The sequence below is a fragment of the Felis catus genome, chromosome B3 (assembly GCF_018350175.1).
Source record: "Felis catus isolate Fca126 chromosome B3, F.catus_Fca126_mat1.0, whole genome shotgun sequence".
Taxonomy (NCBI): Eukaryota; Metazoa; Chordata; class Mammalia; order Carnivora; family Felidae; genus Felis; species Felis catus.
The window spans coordinates 52,132,469-52,157,886 of record NC_058373.1 but is presented as its reverse complement, the minus strand read 5'-3'; the positions used below and the strand labels follow the sequence as shown (position 1 = coordinate 52,157,886).

The 25,418-nt window shown below is 42.6% G+C and overlaps 1 long non-coding RNA gene across 1 annotated transcript in view; it reads left to right on the top strand.

The window, feature by feature from the left end:
* The first annotated feature begins 8,989 nt into the window (after window positions 1–8,989).
* The window catches only part of LOC123385939, a 31,070-nt gene continuing 14,641 nt past the window's right edge, over window positions 8,990–25,418 (top strand). Inside the window, exon 1 of the long non-coding RNA XR_006599233.1 lies at window positions 8,990–10,896. This is a non-coding gene — a long non-coding RNA (uncharacterized LOC123385939). The remainder of the gene's footprint in view (window positions 10,897–25,418) is intronic.

Genomic DNA, 25,418 nt, shown 5'->3' with positions numbered 1-25,418 from the left:
GTGGCTGGTCGTATTCTCTGAATTGCTCATCTCCTAATGTCAGCTTTTTCAGTTCCTGTTTCCTGTTGAATTCAAAACTAATAGAGGCTTCGTCCTGAATGAGTTTATCATGTATCTAATATTAGTTGTAGTTTTACCCTATGCCTGTTCGTATTAGGATTGCTTATCAATCAAGTCTAGTATCTTACATTAAAATCTTGTGGATAGAGAAGAAAAAGGACAAACTGGGAGTTGGGAGATCGGAGTTCTGAATCTATTTTCACCACTGATTCACTCTTTGTCACTTGGGTGTCACTTATTTCTATGGGCCTACGTTTCTTATTAACTAGAGGATGCAAATTACTGAGCCTAACAATACAGTCTACCTGGGACAACTGAACACGACCTTGGCTTGTTGAATTCTAACCCACTGGAATAGCCACAATGACTAGCCTGAACTAGTATGTACTGCCAGTAAGTCTTATTTTTATCATAGCTGTATTGGACTGGATGTGTTAATGTGTCTTTTAAGTAGATTGAGAATGAAATTTTGTGTTCACTGCACACTTACCATTTGATGGAGGAAAACAATCAAAAATATCAGAACACCAAGGTTGTTTATTTTTCAAAGACTAGTGTGAATTCACTTAGCTCTTTCCTCCTACTGCCTGGAGGGGTCTCTTTAAAAAAGCCAGGTGAAGAGAGGGACCTTTGTGAACTCTTCCAATGTTTGATGTGTAACAAGTACCTTACAGAAGAGAGGGATGTTTGATTATCCGTGTTGCAGCACCGTCTCACTTCCAGTGCAGAGGCTTAACAATCACATTCCATTGGATTTGCGCATTTATCTTTGATGCCTTGGGATAATGCAGTGGCGGTGTTACAAATCTAGCTACACAGAATAGTCCCCTTCCATTACAACCACCAGCGTCTGCCACGCCTGGCCTGACTCTTGGTGCTGCTGCAGTAGGGTGAGTGTGGTGGGGTGCCAGGTCCTGGGCTCCTGGTTCAAACTCCTGTCCAAGCCTGTTTCATCACACCCAGATTAAACTGCAAACTTGGATCCATATTTGCCTGTGTGCTTGGACTCTGCTTCCACCTGACCTTACCACTCCCACACCAACCTAACGTGAACCTCTGAGATGACTTCCACTGCCAAGTGAGACATTGAAACTTGCATAGTCTTTAAGCACACATGCTACACGATCGGATCCAAACTACCTTATGACTGTGTTCTACTTACCAGCTTTGTATAGGTTATTCAGTCGCTTTGGTTTTGCTCATTTGTAAAATAGGGCTAATGACACCTTATTCATGCAGCTGTTGTAAGAACTAAATGAGATACTCACACAAAGCCTTTTGGCATAATTCCTGGTATTTTAAAAATTAACACTACTCAGCTCCTGTTTGAATTACTGCCATTGTCTCCCAAATTGCATTGAAACTCTGACCATGACTTTGTTTTCAGTATTGCATGCCCTTATCTAAGTATTTTCATTCTGGGCTTGACCTACAATGGTTTCCTGTTCTAGCCATAGTGCTCATCAACTCTGCCCAACTCCTGGCTCCAATTTTTGGTCCTTCCTGCAGTCCATCCCCTTGCCTGAAGTGCTTCAGCCAAGGCAGCTCTCAGATCCCTAAAGACTTCATTGCCTTACCCCCACCCCAAACAAGCATCTTCATTTGGGATCCAAAAGCCTGGGATTCAGCTTGTACTCCTTGCTCTGAAAACCCACATCCAATCCTTCAGTGAATCCTGTGGCAATATCCAGAATCTGGCCACTTCTTACCATCTTTCCCACTGCTGCATGATCTAACCCACCACCATATATATGCTGAACTATGGCAATAGCTTCCTAACTGGCACCCTGGCCATATTCTCCATATGGCAGCCAGAGTGATTCTTTTAAATCAAGTCAGGTATCACTCCTCTAGTTACTCAAAATCTGAATGACTTCCTTACAGTAAATGTTAAAGTCCTTACTGAGGCCTATAGGGTATCCCTCCTCCACTCTTTACCAAGCTCACATGGCTCCAGCCGCCAGTGTGCCTTCCACCTCAGGGTACTTACTAGCTCGTCCATCTGGCTGGAAAGCCGTTGGCTTTCTGAGAGAGTCTGAGAAGTCTGTTCAAATGTCATCACAGAGGCTGTGCCTGACCAGTGTATATAAAATAACATACATCTATCACTCCTACACACCTGCCCTGCTTGACTTTTCTTTCCATCACATACACTGACATGTTATATCCTTATTTTATATTGTCCCTCTCCCTCCACGTGGAATATAAGATCCTCGAGGTAGGGACTTCATCAGCTTTGTTCACTGCTGTATCCTCAGCCCCTAATACACTGCTTGGCACATAGTGAGTCCTCAATATTTGTTGAGGAGGGCATGAAGGAAGCTAATGATAACTGCCTTTTAAAAAATTCCTTCTGGATTGATGGGGCTCATGAGCAGTGAGGCTTTATGGATAGTTCTGGGGTTTGACTATTAGTTTTGAGTTTAAGTTATAGCCTTCATAGTTCTCCAACTTTCTATGATTTGCAGCAGGAGTCTATAAATTTTGGATTCCTTAGGTGTGACTCTCCCAAACCGGCAAGCTCTAAGTTGAGGTCCCAAGAGCAGTTAGAAATTCTCACAAAATGTAGTCTGGTCTGGCAGGTTTATTATCCTGAATCGTGTTGTGAATTGTGGGTGCAGTTTAGGATAATGACTGTATTGCTCCTGACTCAGTTGCTTGCCTGTGTTCCTGTTCTCTTTGTTGGAAAGACTAGACCTGTCCGGCTTGCACAATATGTTCATGACCCAGTTAAGGTAGTCCAAGGTGGTTTGTTTCTTAACTGCCTCTGTACTATTCCTGTTCATCGTAACCCTTCTAAATGAGCCAGGCCTAGATTATATATTAAGGATCTTTGGCAACAGAAGCCTTCTCATGCTAGTCTTTGAAAAAAGGGGAAATTTATCAGAATTCAAAGGTGATTCAGGGAACCCAAGAACTAGGCCTTAGGAAGAACCAGAACCAGGCCCAAGGCACCAGCAGTCTAAAGAAGGTTGGGTTGTTTCTCATATCCACCACATTCTGGACCAACTGGGCTTCCTCATCCAAAGATGGCTGCTCATAACTCCAAATTCAAGTGCAACTGTTCTGGCTGTGTAGAATTCTTCTGTCTGACTGTCTATCCCTCTATTTCTCTCTTCTTGTTCAGAGTTTTTCCAGAAGGAAATCATATCGGCCCACCCCTAATCCAGTCAACCATGGGCAGGTAATAGAGTGGTATTGAGGAAACATTACTGCCAGAATCAACTTTTTGATGGAGAATGGGAGGCAGGGAGGAGAGTTGTATTTAGATGGCTGTCCCCAAATGTCTCTGAAATACATGGTAATCAACTATCTCATTCTTCTCATTTTTAATTCACCTTTCAACCATTCTGAAGGGTGCTGCTTGTCCAACTGGACCCACTGGGGTCCTCCAGGCATAAGTTCCACCAGCTTGTCTCTTGTTGAGCTCATCAAGACAATCTATACGTCTACTCCATCATCACAATTCTCTGACTTGTGTATAGTATTTACTGATTTTTAGAACATACTTCTATAGCTTGTGAGTTTCATAACAACTGTATAAAGTCAAGTAGAGTAGATATATTATCCCCATCCTCAAATTAAGAATACCTAAGGAGAGAAAATAAGTAACTTGCCCAAATTTCAGCAGTGTTTTGCAGATCACTCCTGGATACCAAATTGCCTTCCAAAAGGCCTCACCAATGTTCACTCACTGTGAAATTTCTCCATACAAGTGCCCCTTTCCCCTCACTCTGTCCAGTGCTGCATATTATTGGGAGGTTCATCATTTTCATAATGATTTTAAAGACCATTCTCTAAATATATTCTACATGTTGCAAAAGTTTTTCCTGATTTATATACATTTATATCGTATATATATATTTAAAATTTATAGTCTCTTTTTTCATTGAAGGTTGTTTTTCAGTGTACTCAATCTGTTAACATTGTCCTTTATTTATTTAAAACAAAGTTTTGGGGGGGCGCTTGGGTGGCTCAGTAGGTTAAGCATCCAACTCTTGACTTCGGCTCAGGTCAGGACCTCATGGTTCGTGGGTTCTGGCCCCTAGATCAGGCTCTGCGCTGACAATATGGAGACTGTGATTCTCTCTCTCTCCCCCTCTCTTTGCCCTGCTATCACACTCTCCCTCTCAAAACAAAACAAAACAAAAATGGGGGAAAACCCCCCAATATTTTAAGTCTTCTATATTTAAGTAATCTCTATGCCCAATGTGGGGCTCAAACTCATGACCCCGAGATCAAGAGTCGCATGTTCCACATGCTCCACTGACTGAGCCAGCAGGTGCCGCAACATTGTCCTTTATATATTCTGAGTTTTGTATCAGACTTGAAATGGCCTTCCTTGCACCAAGATTATTGAACCGGTCTTCTTTATTTTCTTTAATTTTTAAGGCTTATTTTACATTTGTATATTTGACCTACCTCAGATTTATTTATCTGTTCAGTAGCTTAATAGAATTTACATACCATACAATTCACCCTTTTTAAAATATACCATGAAATGCTTTTTACTATATTCACAGGGTTGTGCAACCATCGCCACCCTCTTAATTCCAGAACATTTCATTTCCCCTAAAGAAACCAGGTTCCTGTTAGCAGTCACTCCCCAGTGTCCACCCCTTCTCCATTCCCCTGCAAACACTAATCTATGCCTGTCTGTCTAGATTTGCCTATTCGGCACATTTCATATAATGGATTCACGCAATATGTCATCTTTTGTGAATGATTTCTTTCATTTAGCATAATGTTTTTTTTTTAATATGAAATTTATTGACAAATTGGTTTCCATACAACACCCAGTGCTCATCCCAAAATGTGCCCTCCTCAATACCCATCACCCACCCTCTCCTCCCTCCCACCCCCCATCAACCCTCAGTTTGTTCTCAGTTTTTAAGAGTCTCTTATGCTTTGGCTCTCTCCCACTCTAACCTGTTTTTTTTTTTCCTTCCCCTCCCCCATGGGTTCCTGTTAATTTCTCAGGGTCCACATAAGAGTGAAACCATATGGTATCTGTCTTTCTCTGTATGACTTATTTCACTTAGCATCACACTCTCCAGTTCCATCCACGTTGCTACAAAAGGCCATATTTCATTTTTTCTCATTGCCACGTAGTACTCCATTGTGTATATAAACCACAATTTCTTTATCCATTCATCAGTTGATGGACATTTAGGCTCTTTCCATAATTTGGCTATTGTTGAGAGTGCTGCTATGAACATTGGGGTACAAGTGGCCCTATGCATCAGTACTCCTGTATCCCTTGGATAAATTCCTAGCAGTGCTATTGCTGGGTCATAGGGTAGGTCTATTTTTAATTTTCTGAGGAACCTCCACACTGCTTTCCAGAGCGGCTGCACCAATTTGCATTCCCACCAACAGTGCAAGAGGGTTCCCGTTTCTCCACATCCTCTCCAGCATCTATAGTCTCCTGATGTGTTCATTTTGGCCACTATGACTGGCGTGAGGTGATACCTGAGTGTGGTTTTGATTTGTATTTCCCTGATAAGGAGCGACGCTGAACATCTTTTCATGTGCCTGTTGGCCATCCGGATGTCTTCTTTAGAGAAGTGTCTATTCATGTTTTCTGCCCATTTCTTCACTGGGTTATTTGTTTTTCGGGTGTGGAGTTTGGTGAGCTCTTTATAGATTTTGGATACTAGCCCTTTGTCCGATATGTCATTTGCGAATATCTTTTCCCATTCCGTTGGTTGCCTTTTAGTTTTGTTGGTTGTTTCCTTTGCTGTGCAGAAGCTTTTTATCTTCATAAGGTCCCAGTAATTCACTTTTGCTTTTAATTCCCTTGCCTTTGGGGATGTGTCGAGTAAGAGATTGCTACGGCTGAGGTCAGAGAGGTCTTTTCCTGCTTTCTCCTCTAAGGTTTTGATGGTTTCCTGTCTCACATTTAGGTCCTTTATCCATTTTGAGTTTATTTTTGTGAATGGTGTGAGAAAGTGGTCTAGTTTCAACCTTCTGCATGTTGCTGTCCAGTTCTCCTAGCACCATTTGTTAAAGAGGCTGTCTTTTTTCCATTGGATGTTCTTTCCTGCTTTGTCAAAGATGAGTTGGCCATACGTTTGTGGGTCTAGTTCTGGGGTTTCTATTCTGTTCCATTGGTCTATGTGTCTGTTTTTGTGCCATAGCATAATGTTTTACGTTATGTTTTATTTAACAATATGGGTTTTTTTTTTTTAAGCTTATTTATATATTTTGAGAGAGACAGTGAGGGAGGGTCAGAGAGAGAATCCTAGGCAGGCTCTCCACTGTCAGCACAGAGCCCCACGGTGGGACTTGAACCCACAAACCATGAGGTCATGACCTGGGCAGAAATCAAGAATCAGATGCTTAACCAACAGAAACACTTAGTACCCCTCATTTAACAAAATGTTTTAACATAGTGTAGCAGGTAGAGTACCTCATTTTCTTCTTTTCTTGAATAAGAAGATATACTACGATTTGTTTATCCTTTGATCACGTGGTAGGCATTTGGTTTGTTTTCACTTTTGGCTATTTGGAATGATGCTGCATACTGTTTTGGTGTGGAAGTATGTTTTCAGTTCTCTTGGATATCTACAGAGGAGTAGAACTTCTGGATCATATGGTAACTCTCTGTGTAACTTTTTGAGGAACTGCTAAATTCTTTTCCACAGTGGCTCCACCATTTTGCACTACCACCAACAATATATGATGGTTCCAATTTCTCCACATCCTTGATGATACTTAGTATGGCCTGTTTTTAAAAATAATTATTATAACCATCCTAGTAAGTATGAAGTGGTATCTCCTTGTGATTTTGATTTTTAATTTTCTAACAAGTAATGATATTGAGAGATTTTCATGTCTATCTTGGCTATTTGTACATCTTCACTGGACAAATGTCTACCTAGATCCTTTGCCTTTTTTTTTTTTTTTTTTTTTTTGAGAGAGAGAGAGAGAGATAGGGGACAAGTGAGTGAAGGACAAAGAGAGAGAAAGAGAGAGAGTGAATCCCATGAGGGGCAGAGAAAGAGAGAGGAAGAGGGAGAGAGAGAGACAGGGAAAGAGAGAAAGAGAGAGAAGCGAGGCTCACCCAAAGCAGGGCTCAAGCTCACCTGATGTGGGACTCAAATTCATGAACTCAAACTCAAAGATCATGACCTGAGCCAAAGTCAAATGCTTAACTGACTGAGCCACCCAGGCGCCCAATCCTTGACCTATTTTTAAGTTGTGTTTATTATTATTATTATTATTATTATTATTATTATTGAGTTGTAAAAGTTCTTTACATATTCTAGATACAACTCCCTTAAGATAGATTATTTGCAAATAATTTCTCCCATTTTGTGGATTGTCTTTTCATAAATTTACTTGGAAAATATTCTTTCCTCTTCTATTTTTTGGAAGAGTTTGGAAAGGATTGGTATTTGTTCTTTGAGTGTTTGGTGGAGTCTATGGCCATACCACCTTGAACGTGCCTGATCTTGTCTGAATGTTTGGTAGAATTAATCAGTTAAGTCATTTGGGCCTAAGCTTTTTGTTGTGGAAAGTTTTAAAATAAATGACTGGGGCACCTGGGTGACTCAGTTGGTTGAGAGTCAGACTCTAGATTTTGGCTCAGGTCACGATCTCACAGTTCATGGGACCGAGCCCCAGGACCTAGCCCTGTGTCAGGCTCTGCAGTGATCACAGAGCCTGCTTAGGATTCTCTCTCTCCTTCTTTCTCTGCCCCTCCCTCCCCCCCCAAATAAATAAATACACTTTAAAATTAATTACTAATTATCAGATTTATTTTTGTGTGTGATGTTAAGGTGGGACTCTAACTTAATTTTTTCTAAATAGAAAGCCAATTGCTCTAACACCATTTACTGAATATTCTACCCAATTGTAAATGCCACAAAAACTTCTTTAGAACATTTTGGATCTCAGTTGCAACTTTAGTCTTGATGAAGCATGAAACAAATTTGTTTTATCAGTGGCTGTAATGTCGGAGCTTTGAGATTTTCTCTGTCCTATGGGCATATGAGGTTGGAAAACAGAAGGGACCAGGAATAGCTTATGACTTCCCTGCCTCACCATGAATGTGTCACTGTGGTCTGGAATGCACACAGGGCCCACCAACACCCTTGAGCCTTTGTCCCCAAGGCTGAGAGCACGCCCTTGGATGCCTGCCTGCCCACAAGGCAGCAGCGATCCATGCTAGGCCAGAGGCCACTACTTAATATGCTAGTCTTGCTCTTGTGGCCTAGATCCCAGTCTCCAGTGACTTCCTGGACTTTGGAGTCAGCTAGCCCTGTTGGGCCTACGCATCTTTGCTGCATCTCCCTGCATTCACATTCTTCTCAGAACCCCTACTTGGTCTTTTATTGCACATCAGTGTCCACCACTCCCTCAACACTTGGGATAGTGAGAGCCCTGTTTTCTGCTTTCTTTCAGATCCAGGACACTGACTATACGAATCAGCAACTCTCCTTCTCTACTACATGCCTCTGCTTATTCCCGAACTCCCCATTCTGACCTCTCTGCCCTGACTCATCCCACAATTGCTCATGACTCAGCAAGAACATGCTCACTGAGCTAGGACAGCAGGAGCTATGACCCTGGACTCTGGATCCTCCCCTCTCTCCTGATACTATCATGTAGGTGTATGTGATGCCATGGGAATAATGGGGTGGCTGAGAGCAAGAGCGGATGGGGAGAAGGAAGTAAGCAGGGCCTTGAAGAACACCTCTCGGGGGCGCCTGGGTGGCGCAGTCGGTTAAGCGTCCGACTTCAGCCAGGTCACGATCTTGTGGTCCGTGAGTTCGAGCCCCGCATCAGGCTCTGGGCTGATGGCTCAGAGCCTGGAGCCTGTTTCCGATTCTGTGTCTCCCTCTCTCTCTGCCCCTCCCCCGTTCATGCTCTGTCTCTCTCTCTCCCAAAAATAAATAAACATTGAAAAAAAAATTAAAAAAAAAAAAAAAAAAGAACACCTCTCGGAGGCCAGGCAGGGGAGAAACAGCCAGCCTGGGAGCTGGAAAAAGTGACTAGAGAGGCAGATGGAAAAATCAGGAGAACTTGGTGACTGAGAAGACATGAGATTGCTCCAGGGTGGAGGGAGAAGGCAGCGGTACCCAATACTAGCGGGAGAGTGTTCTCCTAAGGTTTGGGCTGAAATGCACCCAGGGGACTTGGCAACACAAAGCGCATCAGTGACTTCTGCCAACTGTTGACGATCAGGTAGCTCCACTGTTTAAAGCCCTCAAAGCTTCCCAGCGCCCTCCAAATAAAGCAGCCTCTGCTCCAGCATTGCCTCTCACTAGTTTCACGTGTTCGCACCCAGCTGCTCCCACGGACACAGGCCACGTGCTCTCTCATCCCTGCAGTTCCCTCGGCCTGCAACCCTTTCCTCCTCTCAAACTCCCCTATGTCCTTCCCCACTCGTTCTAGTATCATCTCAGCCAGAAAGCCTTCCCTGACCCCCAGGTTGGGCTGCGTGGGCCTCTTTTTTTTTCCCATCCCATCACATGCTGGGATGAGTAAGGCATATTTCCTCTTTGTCTGCTTCTGGCCGGATGTGCAGCGCTGTTTCTGAGCAAGCTGGAAAGGAAGCCTTGGAGATGGAAGCGGGGGCGCATCCAGCTTCTCCCCTGACCAGGTAAGTAAACACCTGCAAGCCAAATTGGCAGGCAGCAACAGACCCAGTGCGTCAGCGCCTTGAGCTACAGATGATCTCTTTGCTCTTTGGTTTCATGGAGGTCAGGTTTGCTAAGAGACTGAGGTCAGGAATACACTTTCTGATAACTCAGGGGTCATTAGGTTGCAAAATCCCCAGCACCCTCCAGGTCAGAGGCTTTTCACAGCGTTACCCGTGCCTCTGCCTCTCTTGCCCTCTCCACCTGCCTGGGGGGGGGGGGGGCTCCTTCCTCCCTGGGGGCCTTTCCCGTCTCTCTGCACCTCTATTTCCAGCATGGGAAAGCACCCCGCTGATTCACGTTTGCTTCTGCGTTGATTGATCTCAGCCACATTTTCCCTTGCTCTCCAGTCAGCCCTCCTTTTCTCTCCCAGCGATTAGTCCCGTGAAAATGTGACGGAGTTCGTTCTCTGGGGTTTGGTGTCAGAAGGTGGAGGAGGTCAGTAAAGTACCCTCAACTGAGAAGACACTTTGAGACTGAAAAACAATACAAGCCACTCCATGCCATTTACACAGAGTTTTAGGGTAATTTACTGACAATGGCAGGCGCGGGATCCAGGACACGATGCAGCTATTCTTTCCCCGCTAATCCCTCAACGGACCTTAATCCCCAGTTGTTACAGAGTGAGGGGCAGGGTGGTGCGGTTACTGGGTAGTTATCTAAAGTGGCACCATCTGTGCGCCAGCCGTCTCTACTGGTTATCTAAAGTGGAGCCTTCTGTGGGCCACTCGGCCAGAGCAGAGCAAGCCTTTCCTCACTCGGATCAGGGCATACGTCAACCTCCCCCGGCCGGAACATGTAGCCCCCGAGGTAGGTCACTGTGCGGGCCGGGAGAGTCACTGATGGAGTCAGAGACGTCAGCACTCCTACATTTGGTTAGTAACACCCCCAGGGCAAGGAGGGTGCTCTTCCGACTTGCACTTGCAAGAGCCCGAGTCTTGCGAACCTGTATGTACTGATTTCGGGGAAAGCAGACTTTACGTTATTAGTGACCAAGGGGGCAGGCCTTAGAGTGCCAGAAGCTTTTGAGGCACTCTGTGCGTGGTTCCTAGGCGTGGAGGTGGATATATGCAACATTTACGCTTTCCGCTTGCCTTCCTTAAAATCCGACCCCAAACTCAGGACTCCGCTTGCTCCTTCCTTGAAGGTCCGGCGCCCTCTTGTGGAAGAACGCTGTGTCTTCAGAAAGGTCAGACCCCTCAACACCTTTAAACCTTGCTCCCTTCAGAAAACCCTTCTTGGGGTGAATGGGTAGAGGAGCTGTGCTTTTTAAAACATGTACTATCATGTATTGTTTTATTCCTGGTGATGAAACTGGGCCTACTCATGTTAGCAAATACAGGAAACTATAAAAAAAGATAATATAAAAAACCATCACCACAATCCCATCCTCCACAGATAGCCCCTGTTGACGTTTTCTTTGTTTTTTCTTTTTGATATATGAGCTATGTAAAGAATCTACATAAGGATAGATATATTATATGGGTGTTAGAATATAAATTTAACAGGTGAGGTCATAGATATACTCCTGTCTTTTGTACATAGATGTATTATTCCTCTTGCTATCAGTGTGGCTAAACCCTAGGCCTTCTTTGTGTCTCTCTTAGCCTGCTCTTATTTTGTTTTTCAACACATCCCCTTTAACCTCTTAAGAAATTTTATTATTTCTTTTTTTAAGTCTATTTTTGAGAGAGAGAGAGAGAGAGAGAGAGAGAGAGCAAGCAAGCAGGGGAGGGGCAGAGAGAGAGAGGGGCGGGGGGAGATAAGCAATCTAAAGCAGGATCAGTGGTATCAGCACAGAGCCTGATGCCGGGCTCAAACTCACGAACTGTGAAATCATGACCTGAGCCAAAGTCCGCAAAGCTCAACCGACTGAGCCACCCAGGTGCTCAGGGATTTGGTTTTTTATTGAACCATATGAGCACTTTGTATTTAATATTGATGGTAATATTTATGTCTTTAGGTATCACTCTTTATTATATTTGTCACTCATAATTTGCCCAGATTGTTGTTTTACTTTTAATTACAGCTTTAAAAAAATCTAGGAGTTAAAAAGTTCTTTTTGTACTTAGATCTATCAGCACTTTTCTTTGGTATGTATTACACTGCTTTTATGCTCAGAAAGTTGTAAATGAAGAGAAAGGTTTTTTTTGTGATCACAGTTTAAAAATTCTTAAATTGATCTTAGTGTATAATATAAGGTGGATATCTCAGCTGATTCCCCCCCTGCAAAGATTAAGTTTCCAATAACATTTCTCAAAAAATTAATGCCTTTCTAACTGATTAATTTCATTATCATTTATTAAGTATTTAAGTATATTAGGATTTATTCTTGGGGTAGCCATTGGTTTGTTAGTTTGTTACAGCATTAGTACTATACTGTTTTGATTTTTGTCGCCTTATAATACTTTTAATCTTTGTTTTTTCAAATTTCTTTTTATCTTTCAAGAAAATGGTATCTACTCTCTATATCCCAATTTTAATGAGATACCACAGAGGTGATTCAGTTCAATTATTTTAACACACACTTTAGAACTGTTCAGGCTTGATGACACTTCCCATGTGCATTGCCCTTTGTAGATTACAGCTCAGTGCCACTGTCATTGACTTTATTCTCTCCTTTGTAAAAATGAGAAAGCAAAGTAAAGTCGCATCAGGCTGTAGCTCCAGGAGTGTCCTCTTAAGCTATTGAAGACTGAATGGTGGGTAGGCAGGTGGGAGAATCCGCCTTCCTAAGCCACAGGTGTGCTTCTGGTTGTGGGAGGGGCCATGAACTTGGACACACCCTCATGGGTTTGCTGAGTCAAATCCTCAGTTGGGTCAGTTCCCTTAATTTTCTGTTTTTACAGAGAAGTTTGGATACAACTTCCAAACACATTTGTAAAGCTTGGGAACAAATCAGAAAATTTCATATAAAAATCTCGATCTCCAACTTTTCTTGAAAACAACAACAGAGGATATAGGTGTTCCCACCTGGCAAAAATCGGGGGCGGGGGGGACTGCCCCTTTTAAATAAAGCATTTTTTTAAATGTTTATTTATTTTTGAGACAGAGAGAGACAGAGCATGAACAGGGGAGGGGCAGAGAGAGAGGGAGACACAGAATCTGAAACAGGCTCCAGGCTCTGAGCGGTCAGCACAGAGCCCGACACGGGGCTCAAACTCGCAGACCTGCCCCTTTTAAATAATTCATGCATTTCCTGGCTCACATCACTTACTTAATTTCTTGCCTGGCCTTGTCAGCATCTGAGGGGACAATCCCAGAGTCTTGGGGATCAGGGAGAGAGCTACAGGCCAGCCCCCTCTTGATTGACTCTGTCAACAAGGGAATGTGCTAGGCTGTCACATCACTGGCTCTCCTTCCCTGGGTGATGCTCATTGTGTTTTTTCCGGGCGTCTTACCCTGCCTTTGCCGTGTCTGCTAGACAACAGTGAGCTTGCCTTTCCTGGGCTCAGTGGGTGCCAGTGCCAGAAAACACCCACTTTCGAGGTCAGGGCTCTGTCTAAAGGAAAGCAGTGGGGATTGCCACCAATATTCCACAGACCTTTGGATATTTGCACAAAAGCAAGTATCTGCTCAGGGGAAGGAGTGAAGGTGTGACAACTGTCCCTGACCCTTAAACTCATGGGATTCCTTAGCATAAAAATGCTCCCATTGATTCTGTGGAAATAAATAAAGACTCCCCAAATGAGAACAAATGAAGGTTATATAGTCAGAGCTTGCCATAGAAAGGAGTCACCATTAAGGCCCCCAGAACCCCAAAGAATGCTAATGTCATTCTTCCTGGATCAGAGATCTTTGAAGCTCAAAGGCTCCTTAACAGCTACTGAGGTCAACCCATTTATTGTCATTGTATAGGTGAGGAAACTTGAGGACATAGCAAGGCATAAATCAGCTTTCTGTTGCCCCCCAGAGAAATGTAAGCATGAAAGATTTTTGCACTACTATTTATAAAAGAGTAGAGACAACTCACATATCCATCAATAGGGGACTTACTGAATAAACTATGGCAATTCTGCACCAAGAGTGTGCTAATGATAAATAAATAACTTGGTTTAATACCATAGAGCGTTCTCCAGAATATATTAAATGGAAAAAGCAAGGTAAAGGGGATAAAGTGTGGTATATTCCTATAATGGAGTATTACTCAGCAACAAAAAGAAATGAAATACTCCTATATGCTAATATAGGATATTACAAGGTTTATTTCAAGGATAAACCTTGAAAATATTATGCTAGGTAAAAGAGGCCAGACACAAAAGGTCACATACTGTATGACTTCATTTATATGAAATATCTACAGCAGACAATTTCAAAGAGAGAAGAAGTAGATTAGTGGTTGTTTAGAGCTGGGGTTGAGAAGTTGGGGAAAATGGAGAGTGACAGCTAATGAATACATGGTTTCTTTTTGGAGGAATGAAAATGTTCTAAAATTAATTGTGGTTGTACAACTCTCTGAATATACTAAATAATAATTGAGTTGTACACTTGAAATGGGTGAATGGTGAACTATATCTCAGTAAAGCTGTAATACTAGAAATCAAATTTGAAAAAAAAAACAAAGTAGAGAATTCTATAATATACCACTCTTTTCCTAAGAGGGGGACCAAAACTATAGTAAACAATCACAAGGTAAACTGTAAAGTAAAAATAAATGTTTACCTATGGGAAAAAAAAGAGATAGGGCCAAAGGGTCAGGGATAGAAGCTAGAATTCTCTGAACAAACTTTGTAGATTTGACTTGAGAGCGATGGAAATGTTTATATATGTATAGAACATTTAAAAAAATTCTTTTTTTTAAAAAATTTTTTTTTCAACGTTTATTTATTTTTGGGACAGAGAGAGACAGAGCATGAACGGGGGAGGGGCAGAGAGAGAGGGAGACACAGAATCGGAAACAGGCTCCAGGCTCTGAGCCATCAGCCCAGAGCCTGACGCGGGGCTCGAACTCCCGGACCGCGAGATCGTGACCTGGCTGAAGTCGGATGCTTAACCGACTGCGCCACCCAGGCGCCCCTAAAAAAATTCTTAAATAAAAACATGAACTTTGTATCAGTCATAGTTCTTATAACCATATAAAGAAGATCTCTTTCTAGTGACTTAAAACAGTTATTTGAGGGGCTCCTGGGTGGCTCAATTGGTTGAGCATCCAACTTCAGCTCAGATCATGATCTCACAGTTCGTGAGTTTGAGCCCTGGGTCAGGCTCTGTGCTGACAGCTCAAAGTCTGGAGTCTGTTTCTGATGCTGTTTCCCTCTCTGCCCCTCCCATGCTTGTGCTCTGGCACTCTCTCTCTCTCAAAAATAAATAAACAATAAAAAAATAAATAGTTATTTGATTGTATGTCTCTAAGAACAAAAAGAACTGCAAGAAAATCCTACACTGTTTTCAGTAATCATATTGTTAGTAATAGCATTGGTATTCTTATCTCAAGACTGTTGGGTATATATTGTGTGAAAGAGTAAAATGAGTATTTGTGTGTTGAGAACTGGGGTTTTTAGCATGAGAGAAAGGCAGAAGTAAAGAATATAGTTAAATAACCGCCTTATAATCCTGTATTGGAATTGGAAGTATCAATATGAACCCATAATGTGTTTTATTTATCCATATTTATCCATATCAGTCTCTATTTACAAATTCTCTCTCTCTCTCTCTGCTATTGTGATTTATAAGAAATATCTTTTTGGTCTTCATCCCCATTTCTGTCAAAGAGCTACTTGAGCCCTTGAGATTTCCTAAGTGGTAAGAGGGTTAAAGATGTCTTTTAATGTTGTGTTAGGTTAATGGAGTGACTTTTGGACTCCACCAAAGGATGGGGTCCAGGGTAACCAACCGTGATAAGGGGGTTGGAACTTTTAGGCCCACTCCCCTGACTTTAGGAGAGGGGAGAGGAGCTGGGTGTCGAATTAATCACAATGACCAATGATTTAATCAATGATGCCTATGCAAGGAAGCCTCCATAAAACCCCAAAAGAATGGGGATCTCCACCATGTGGAGAGGTGGGGCGATGGAGTATTCCAAGAGGACACAGAAACTCCCCACCCCTTCCCCATTACAGCATTAGTATCTCTTCCATCTGGCTGTGCCCGAGTTATATCCTTTCATAATAAACTGGTGATGTAGCAAGTAAAATGTTTCTCTGAGATGCTGTAGCACATTAACTGAATCTAAGGAGGAGGTCATTGGAACCTATAATCTATAGCTTATTGGAACCAACCCTGATGTTGGTCAGGAGGTAATAACCAACCTGGGCTTGTGACTGGCATTAAAGTGTGTGTGCATATGTGTATGGGGTGGGAAGACAATCTTATGGGACTGAGCCCTTAACCTGTAGGATCTGACACTATCATCAGGTAGATCGTGTCAGAATTGAGTTGAATTGTGTGACACCCAGTTGGTGTTGCAAAGAATTGCATGGTATGCGGAAATGTCAGGAGTGAAGTGTTTTGTATGAGTAATAAAGAAGACTTAAGGAGAGAAAGATATAGTAAGGAAGAACTGGGCTTTCTCTCCACAGGGGGAAAACTGAGTCTTTCCTTTATACTATCTATCATCCATCATCTATTACCTGTCTATCTGTACATTGTCCTAGCTCTGTATATATAAAGGGCTAAAAAAAAAAATTATTTCTTGGGGCGCCTGGCTGGCTGAGTCGATACAGCCTGCAACTCTTGATCTTGGGGGTTGTAAGTTCAAGAACCACATTAGGTGTAGAGATTACCTTATAAAATCTTTAAAAAATTTATTTCCAATTCTCCATGGAGTTTATTTTCTATAGCTCTGTTCTCCTGGGAATCTGCTAAGGGTGGGATGTCAGCTGTGTTCGGCAACGTTGCTTGTGGTAAAACTGGCCCAATGTATCTGGATAGTGAGGACAGTGAGTGAATTAGAAAGACCTGGTGAGAAGCTATGGTTTGTCAGTTCCCTGAGAATTATGACTTGGAGCCGGACAAGTCCACTGTGGGGACGTGGAAGCAAGCTAGTCCCATAACATTGTTACTAGAGATACCGGCTCTCGATTGGAATAGGAGGGTTTTATTCATTGTTTATCTGAAATTGAGGCTTAACTGGGCCTCCTGCATTTTAGCTGTCAACCCCACGGTGGGAATGGGGATGGGGATGGGGGTGTTGGTTTGCAATCTGGACCCTGTACATGGAGGGCAAGGAGAGACTGAAGAAAGAGGCAAATCACTCCAGGTCAGTAGGCGGCAAGTTTAATAAGCAAGGGAACTTACTTAACGAGGCCTGTCTTGTGTGGCTGCAAGATGAGCACATCTCTGCCAGCCAGAATCTTAAAAGTTTGTACAGTGGCCTTAATTGGGTTCAGTTACATGCACAGTCCAGATGGTCTCCATAACACCTTGCTCTCTCAAGGGTACATCCTTGGAATTGCTCCCATTGTGGGAAAGGTAGGCAGAGTGTACATTCCAAGGACTGGAGTGAGGTGGGGGAACGGGGGAGGCGGATGAAGGGGATGGGTGGTGGTGAGGAACCTCTGATTTCCCCGGTCTAGCTCATGGGTCAGCCAGCAGTCCACACCCTCTCGATGACCTCCTCCAATGGGGGCAGAGAGTGTTGTGCCTAGAGAGATTGCTGCCACTGCCTGGCTGGTATGCTGGGTTTCCTGTGCTTCAATTCTTATTCTAGGTGAAGTCAATGCCAAGTGCGGGCTAGTGTAGTTATGTGAGTCCACATATTTAAAAGAGCCTGCAAAGAACGCCAAAGTAGGCATTGTAATCTAGAAACAGTGACCAGCTCAGGAGCAATAGCAACCTGAGAGCCCAGATTGGGGTCTCTAAATACTATCTATCTATCTATCATCTATCTATCTATCTATCTATCTATCTATCTATCTATCATCTATCTATCTATCATCTATCTATTTAAAATTTTTAATGTGTATTTATTTTTGAGAGAGAGAGAGAATGAGCGGAGGAGGGGCAGAAAGATAGGGAGACAAGAATCCAAAACAGGCTCCAGGCTCTGAGCTGTCAGCACACAGCCTGACGTGGGGCTCAAACTTACGGACCGTGAGATCATGACCTGACCTGAAGTCGGATGCTCAACTGACTGAGCCAGCCAGGTGCCCCTAAATACTATTTATTTAAAGGAAGTGGCTGATTCCATTGGGACAGCAAAAGTACAGGAAGAACCTGGGACCTTTTGTCATACAAGAAAGCAAGACCACTATGGCATATTCGTGTCAAAGATCTGAGGAGCTTGTATGGAGAGGCTGGGATTTGCTTATGTGAAGAGATAGGATATAAGGGTATTGGGTATGTGACGATTTATTATGTCATTTCCTCTAAATTTGTATTTTTGGAATTGTCCATAAGAAAAATCTAAAAATAATAAAATAAAAAGTGACTGTGCCAGTTTCTATCCAGGAGTTGTAGAATCATAATTGTAATGTGAAATGGCTACCCAGAGCTGAAGTAGTATAAACTACTCACATATCCTTCTATTATTGTAAATATATTTTAAAGACAAGTTGTTATTTAGGGTGGGAGTTTCAAAACTTTGAGTATAAAAAGGACCAAGTTGTAAAAAAATTGCAGAGACCTAATTGTACGTAGAGTTAAATGCATAAATAGTCGAAAAACTAGCTTTAACAAGTAAAGAGCAACGATTGAGAGAGAACGGTTCAACAGAAAAAGCCAGAGGAACCATACTGGCAATCGTGGGACATGTGCACCTCTGAACTCCCTATTCTCTCCTCTGGGAGCAGACGCGGGGTAAACCGACCACCTTGGGCCCCAGAAGACCAATTCTGTGAGTCTAGAGGTAAGGCAATCTTCCTGCCTCTGCATATACAGGGATCCTAGGGCAGGTCATTACCCTGCCTCACCGCAAGGGGGCCCTCGGAAACAGCAGCCTAGGGGAGCTAAGTGACCCGGATGAAGGAGGGTACTTCTTCATCCAAGGAGCCAGGGCTACTAAGAGTTACTGTTCTCCAAACTCATCTGTTCAGTGCCCGTGAGGGAGGTGTGCTGGGACACAGGTGGAGAGCAGGATTTTATCAGAGTGCCCGCAGCAGGCAGTGTAGATGCTGGCAAGCCCCATGCTGTGGCTCAGCCGGCTCCAGGTCACCCGGCTGCCCTGAGCTCACGAGGAACCCACCCTCTCCCTCCCTACAATGTCATTTGCCATCCTTTGTCCCCCTCTTTTATCCATCCCACCCCCCACCTTCCATCTCCTTGTGGAGCAGGCCCTGGGCCTCAGCGGAAGGGACTCTGGTGGAAAACCTCCTAGACAGCTGCCAGCTTTGAGGTCTTCTCACAGTTACTGGAAAGCAGCTTTAAAAATAAAAATAGCTGTGGTAAAAACTGTGGTCGGAGCTGTCAAACCACAGTAAAGCCAACTTCTTTCTCCTGAAGACTCATTTCTGAGAAATGGTCTGTCTCCAGTGGGGGGAACATTCCAGTTCCTAAAGGTACAGGAGAATCCTGTGGCAGAGGACGGCCCCGCTTTCTCTGACCCCTGACTGACTTGTCAGCAGGAAACCAATTTCATAGCCAAACTGGGCCTTTTCTGGGCCCATACATATCTTTTAAATCAAATTTACTCTTGCTTTAGCTCTTTGATATCTTGGGTAATGGAAACATACAATCATGCTGAAAAACATTTGTTTCTAGAATACTTTAATGTCTGGTTTTTATTTTTTTTATTTTATTTTTTATTTTTTTTTCAACGTTTATTTATTTTTGGGACAGAGAGAGACAGAGTATGAACAGGGGAGGGGCAGAGAGAGAGGGAGACACAGAATCAGAAACAGTCTCCAGGCTCTGAGCCATCAGCCCAGAGCCTGACGCGGGGCTCGAACTGAGGGACCGCGAGATCGTGACCTGGCTGAAGTCGGATGCTTAACCGACTGTGCCACCCAGGCGCCCCAATGTCTGGTTTTTAGAATGAAATAAGGTTTATTTTTTCTGCCATTCTTTTTCTCTCTGCTAAAACACTGGATGGCATACCTTGGGAGCACAGATTACAGACTAATTATTATTTTGGTTCAACACATATAACAGGCAAAAAGCACAAATGGATAGGACTGCATTTTAGATAAAGTGTTCCTCTGGAAGACCTTTTAGGTCTTTTTCCTCCTTGCTGCTTAACAAATGCCATCCCTATTATCCAAATACTGTGACTCTCTAAGTCTGTGAAGAGAAAATATGGTTTTGGGTGCGGTGGGGTTTTACATGCTCTTTCCCTGCCATGACATTGATCTCTTGTCATTGTCCCCAAACTCCTCTGGTAGCTTTCTCTGCTCCTTTTTAAATTTTTTTTTGAGAGGGAGAGGGCATGAGTGAGCAAGGGGCAGAGAGAGAGAGAGAGAGAGAGAGAGAGAGCGCGAGCAAGGGAGAAGCAGGGTCACTGCAAGTGGGGCTCCAGCTCACCTGAAGCAGGGCTCGAACTTACATATGTGAGATTATGACCTGAGCCGAACTCACATGCTTAACTGAATGAGCCACCCAGATGCCCCTCTCTGCCTACTTTGAGGAAAAGTTCTTCCTGGTTCTCCTAACCTTTTTCTATAGATGTTCTGAAGACATTGAGACCTGGATGCTTTCCTTTTTTTTTTTTTTTTAGTTTTGTCCATTGGAGAGAATTTTACATCTGACATCCACAGGCTCAAATCTCTCATACCTTCTATAAAATTGATCCAGACAAATATTTATCAAGCATCTACAGTGAGCAGGAATCTATCAGGAATAAATTTGTCTGCAAGTAACAGAAAAACTAACTTATAGAAGCTTAAAAAGTAGAGATTAATTTTTCTCATGTAACAAAAATTCATGAGACATACATCTGGAATTGGTTCAGTGACAACATAAAAAATATTATGGATAACATCTATAATTGTTTTGCCATTTTGTCATGACTTCTAGATAACTATTTACAGCTCCATATTCATCCATATGAACTCATATTCAAGTCAGGGAGAAGGAAGAAAGGGCCATGTTAGCATTGTATGTGCCTTGATAGGAATGCACAAGGGGCGCCTGGGTGGCTCAGTCCATTGAGCGTCCAACTTTGGCTCGGGTCATGATCTCGTGGTCTGTGAGTTGGAGCCTCACGTCAGGCTCTGTGCCGACAGCTCGGAGCCTGGAGCCTGTTTCGGATTCTGTGTCTCCCTCTCTCTCTGACCCTTCCCCGTTCATGCTCTGTCTCTGTCTCAAAAAAATAAACATTAAAAAAAAAAAAAAAAGGAATGCACAAGATTTTCCAGACCGTCCTACAGACTTTTGGTAACATCCCATTGGCCAGAACTCTGTCACATGGCCACTTCCAGCTGTAAGGGTACCTGGGAAAGCAACTATTTAGCTTCTCTAATTCCAAATGTGGAGTCCAGGAAAGAAGGAATTTGGGAGTGGGCATTGGGTTAGTCATACTGCAGTGTCTACAATCAATATCTGTCCTTACATGTAACTATGAATCTAGAGGGGACATGGGGCAGGGGAGGTGGGGGATTTCAGTAGTAAGGATCATCTGTCCTCTGGGTGAAGGAGTCAAGGACTTCTTGCATATATCTGGACAATAGGAAAAAACAAAGTGAAAGAACACATTGGATTATTACAATGAAAATAAAAGCGATGAGAAGACCCTTTAGCATAGACCATAGTCCACCCCTGCCCAGAACTGTAACCAATCATTGACAATGTAGGCTCTGTAAGAGCACCAATTTGATTATTCATATCAGTAAGTAGCCCTGTTTTACATATATATATTTTAAAGTATATTTATTTTGAGAGAGAATACACGTGCATGTATGTGTGGGAGGGGCAGAGAAAAGGAGAACGAGAATCCAAAACAGGTTCCATGTCATTAGCCTGGAGCCCAATGCCCAATGCAGAGCTTGATCTCACAAACTGAGAGATCATGACCTGTGCCAAAATCAAGAGTCGGATGCTTAACCAACTGAGCCACCCAGTCATCCCACCCTATTATATTTTTGTTATAACCTGGAATGTAGACACAGCATTGTTTTAATAATGGCACATGTTCCTCCTTGTGCTACTGTTAACACATTCTTGGGGTGCCTGCGTGGCTCAGTTGGTTGAGTGTTCAACTCTTGATTTCAGCTCAAGTCATGATCCCGGGGAAGTAGGATCCAGGCTGCAAAGGCCTCAGTGCTGGGCATGGAGTCTGCTTAAGATTTTCTCTCTCTCTCTCTCTCTCTCTCTCTCTCTCTCTCTCTCTCTCTCTCTCTCTCTCTTCCTCTGCTTCCCCACTCATGTTCTCTCTCAAGAAAAAAAAAACACACCTAATGCCATTCTATTTTGTAGAACTACTTTATGCATATGGGTCATTTCAGTGTTTGATAGTGTACTGCTTAGACAGTCATTTAAGGCCTTAACTGTGTATTTATCAAGGACTTCCATGTGCCATGGCATTTTGTAAACCTACTGATGGAAGAAAAATAGATGTTAGATGCTCACACTAATGGAACACGGATCTTGTCTGTGATTGCTGTGAGCCCATCTGTGGGTTGGCATATTCAGTTAAAATTTTGATAGCTTGAGGATAAGACAAAGGCCTTTTACAGCCTGGGGAGTCCCATCTAACATTTTCCATTACACCAGCAAGAAAATATCCCTGTATGTGCTGGTATTGGGTGATGTATTATATCAGTTATGTACTGATACTAATAATGCTAGTCTGTATCTTGTAATGGAGAAACCCACCAAGGGAGGCCTGAAATGCTTGATGTGGACAGTAAGCCACAAATTCCTCATGAAGGTTGGTTTTGTAACTCAGTGTAATGTGCCTATTGTAAAAAACAGTTGCCATTTAGGTATGATGTGCATATATGCTAAAACATTAGCAGAGTTATCTGGGATATATATGCAACATTTAGTCTCAACTTTAGCACAATAATTTCCTCTGTCACTTGCAGTCAGGATATCAATGGCCATTAGATTTTGGAGGATCACTTATCAAATTTGTGCATCACTTCATGTTGGGTGTGGTTGGAAGTGGCCCCAGTATGCTTGGCTAAAGTCTCTACCTGTAATTTTACGTCGATAGAGGTAGCTCCTAGGATAAATATGGGTAAGGGATAAAACCATCAAGAAGCCCTCTTTGCCTTATGTCTAGCCTTAAGAATATCCTAATAATGAGGATTGCTGGCAAGTGGGAGAGGACTTGTCTAGGGAGAGGAGGGCATCCTTACGCATGGATTCTCCACTCCAGTCATACGGAAGGTGTGACCATCATCTCCACAATTTCATAGTTCACCCCATGGAGTAGGGTACACTCTGACTTTTGAGTGATTTTTGTTATCCTAGCCATATAGAATTAATCAAGGTGAGAGTGGAGTTACACTACTGTTGAGGAGTCCATCCCATTGTCCAACTATTTAAATAATCATATGCCAATAGGGTCCTTTTTATTATCCCCACAGAGTAACAAGCAGAGTTATTGTGGCAATCTCTCTGAAGTTTACCTCAAGTTGTACAGCTTAAGCCAGCAACAAAAATTTAAGGATAATCAAAACTAGAATCTAACACCCATGAGGATGTTATTGAAACATAATTTTTCTCTCTAAATTCACCCTTATTTCCAGAAATAACAAGCCAAATCAAAACTAATTTGTTTGTAAAACAAGTCCAATTTTAACAAACTTGGTCTAATTGTTTACATAAGCTTAGCAAGAATAATGATTGATCATATAGGCCCTTTAAAATCTGCTTTGTTGTAACTTTTTTCAACGTTTTTTATTTATTTTTGGGACAGAGAGAGACAGAGCATGAACGGGGGAGGGGCAGAGAGAGAGAGGGAGACACAGAATCGGAAACAGGCTCCAGGCTCCGAGCCATCAGCCCAGAGCCTGACGCGGGGCTCGAACTCACGGACCGCAAGATCGTGACCTGGCTGAAGTCGGACGCTTAACCGACTGCGCCACCCAGGCGCCCCTGTTGTAACTTTTTATAAGGAATCTCTAGATTGAACTTTTAATAGCCTCTTGAGGTTGAAAGCCAAGTCAAATTCTTGTCATCAGACTTACCTGAATTATTGTTGATTTGGGTAAATTACTCTTCTCTGGATCCCCCAAATATCCTGAGGTTCCTGTACCTTCTGAAGTGATATTTTTTTTAAATATTTATTTTTAAATTTACATCCAAGTTAGTTAGCATAGTGCTATAATGATTTCAGGAGTAGATTCCACTGATTCATCCCCTATGTATAACACCCAGTGCTCATCCCAACAAGTGTCCTCCCTTATGCCCCTTGCGCATTTAGCCCACCCCCCACCCACAACCCCCTCCAGCAACCCTCAGTTCTCAGTATTTAAGAGTCTCTTATGTTTTATCCCTTTCCTTGTTTTTATATTATTTTTGCTTCCCTTCCCTTATGTTCATCTGTTTTGTATCTTATACTCCTCATTTGAGTGGAGTCATATGATATTTGTCTTTCTCTGACTGGCTAATTTTGCCTACCATAATATCCTCAGGTTTCATCCACGTAGTTGCAAATGGCAAGCTTTCATTCTTTGTGATTGCCGAGTAATACTCCATTGTGTGTGTGTGTGTGTGTGTGTGTGTGTGTGTATACCACATTTTCTTTATCCATTCATCTATCGATGGGCATTTGGGCTGTTTCCATACTTTGGCTATTGTTGATAGTGCTGCTATAAACATTGGGCTGCATGTGCCCCTTTGAAATAGCACACCTGTATCCCTTGGATAAATACCTAGTAGTGCAGTTGCTTGGTCATAGGGTAGTTTTTTTTTTTTTTTTTTTTTTTTTTTTGAGGAACCTCCATACTGTTTTCCAGAGTGGCTGTACCAGTTTGCATTCCCACCAGCAGTGCAAAAGAGCTCCTCTTTCTCTGCATCCACGCTAACATCTGTTTTTGCCTGAGTTATTTTAGCCATTCAGACAGGTATGAGGTGGTATCTCATTGTGGTTTTGATTTGTATTTCCCTGATGGTGAGTGATGTGGAGCATTTTTTCATGTGTCAGTTGGCCATCTGGATGCCTTCTTTGGAGAAGTGTCTATTCATGTCTTTTGCCCATTTCTTCACTGGATTATTTGGTTTTTGGGTGTTGAGTTTGATAAGTTATTCATAGATTATTCATAGTTTGATAAGTTCTTTGTAGATTTTGGATACTAACCCTTTATCTGATATGTCATTTGCAAATATCTTCTGCCATTCCATCGGTTACCTGTTTTGTTGATTGTTTCCTTCACTGTGCAGAAGCTTTTTATTTTGATGAAGTCCCAGTAGTTCATTTTTGCCTTTGCTTCTCTTGCCTCTGGAGATGTGTTGAGTAAGAAGTTGCTGTGGCCAAAGTTGAAGGGGTTTTTGCCTGCTTTCTCTATGATTTTGATGGCTTCCTGTCTTACATTGAGGTCTTTGATCCATTTTGAGTTTATTTTTGTGTATGATTTAAGAGAGTAGGCCAGGTTCATTTTTCTGCATGTCACTGTCCAGTTTTCCCAGCACCACTTGCTGAAGAGATTGTCTTCATTCCATTGGATATTCTTTCCTGCTTTGTCAAAGATTAGTTGGCCATACATTTGTGGGTCCATTTCTGGGTTCTCTATTCTGTTCCATTGATCTAAGTGTCTGTTTTTGTGCCAGTACCATACTGTCTTGGTGATTATAGCTTTGTAATACATCTTGAAGTCTGGGACTGTGATGGCTCCAGCTTTGGTTTTCTTTTTCAGGATTGCTTTGGCTATTCAGGGTCTTTTCTAATTCCAT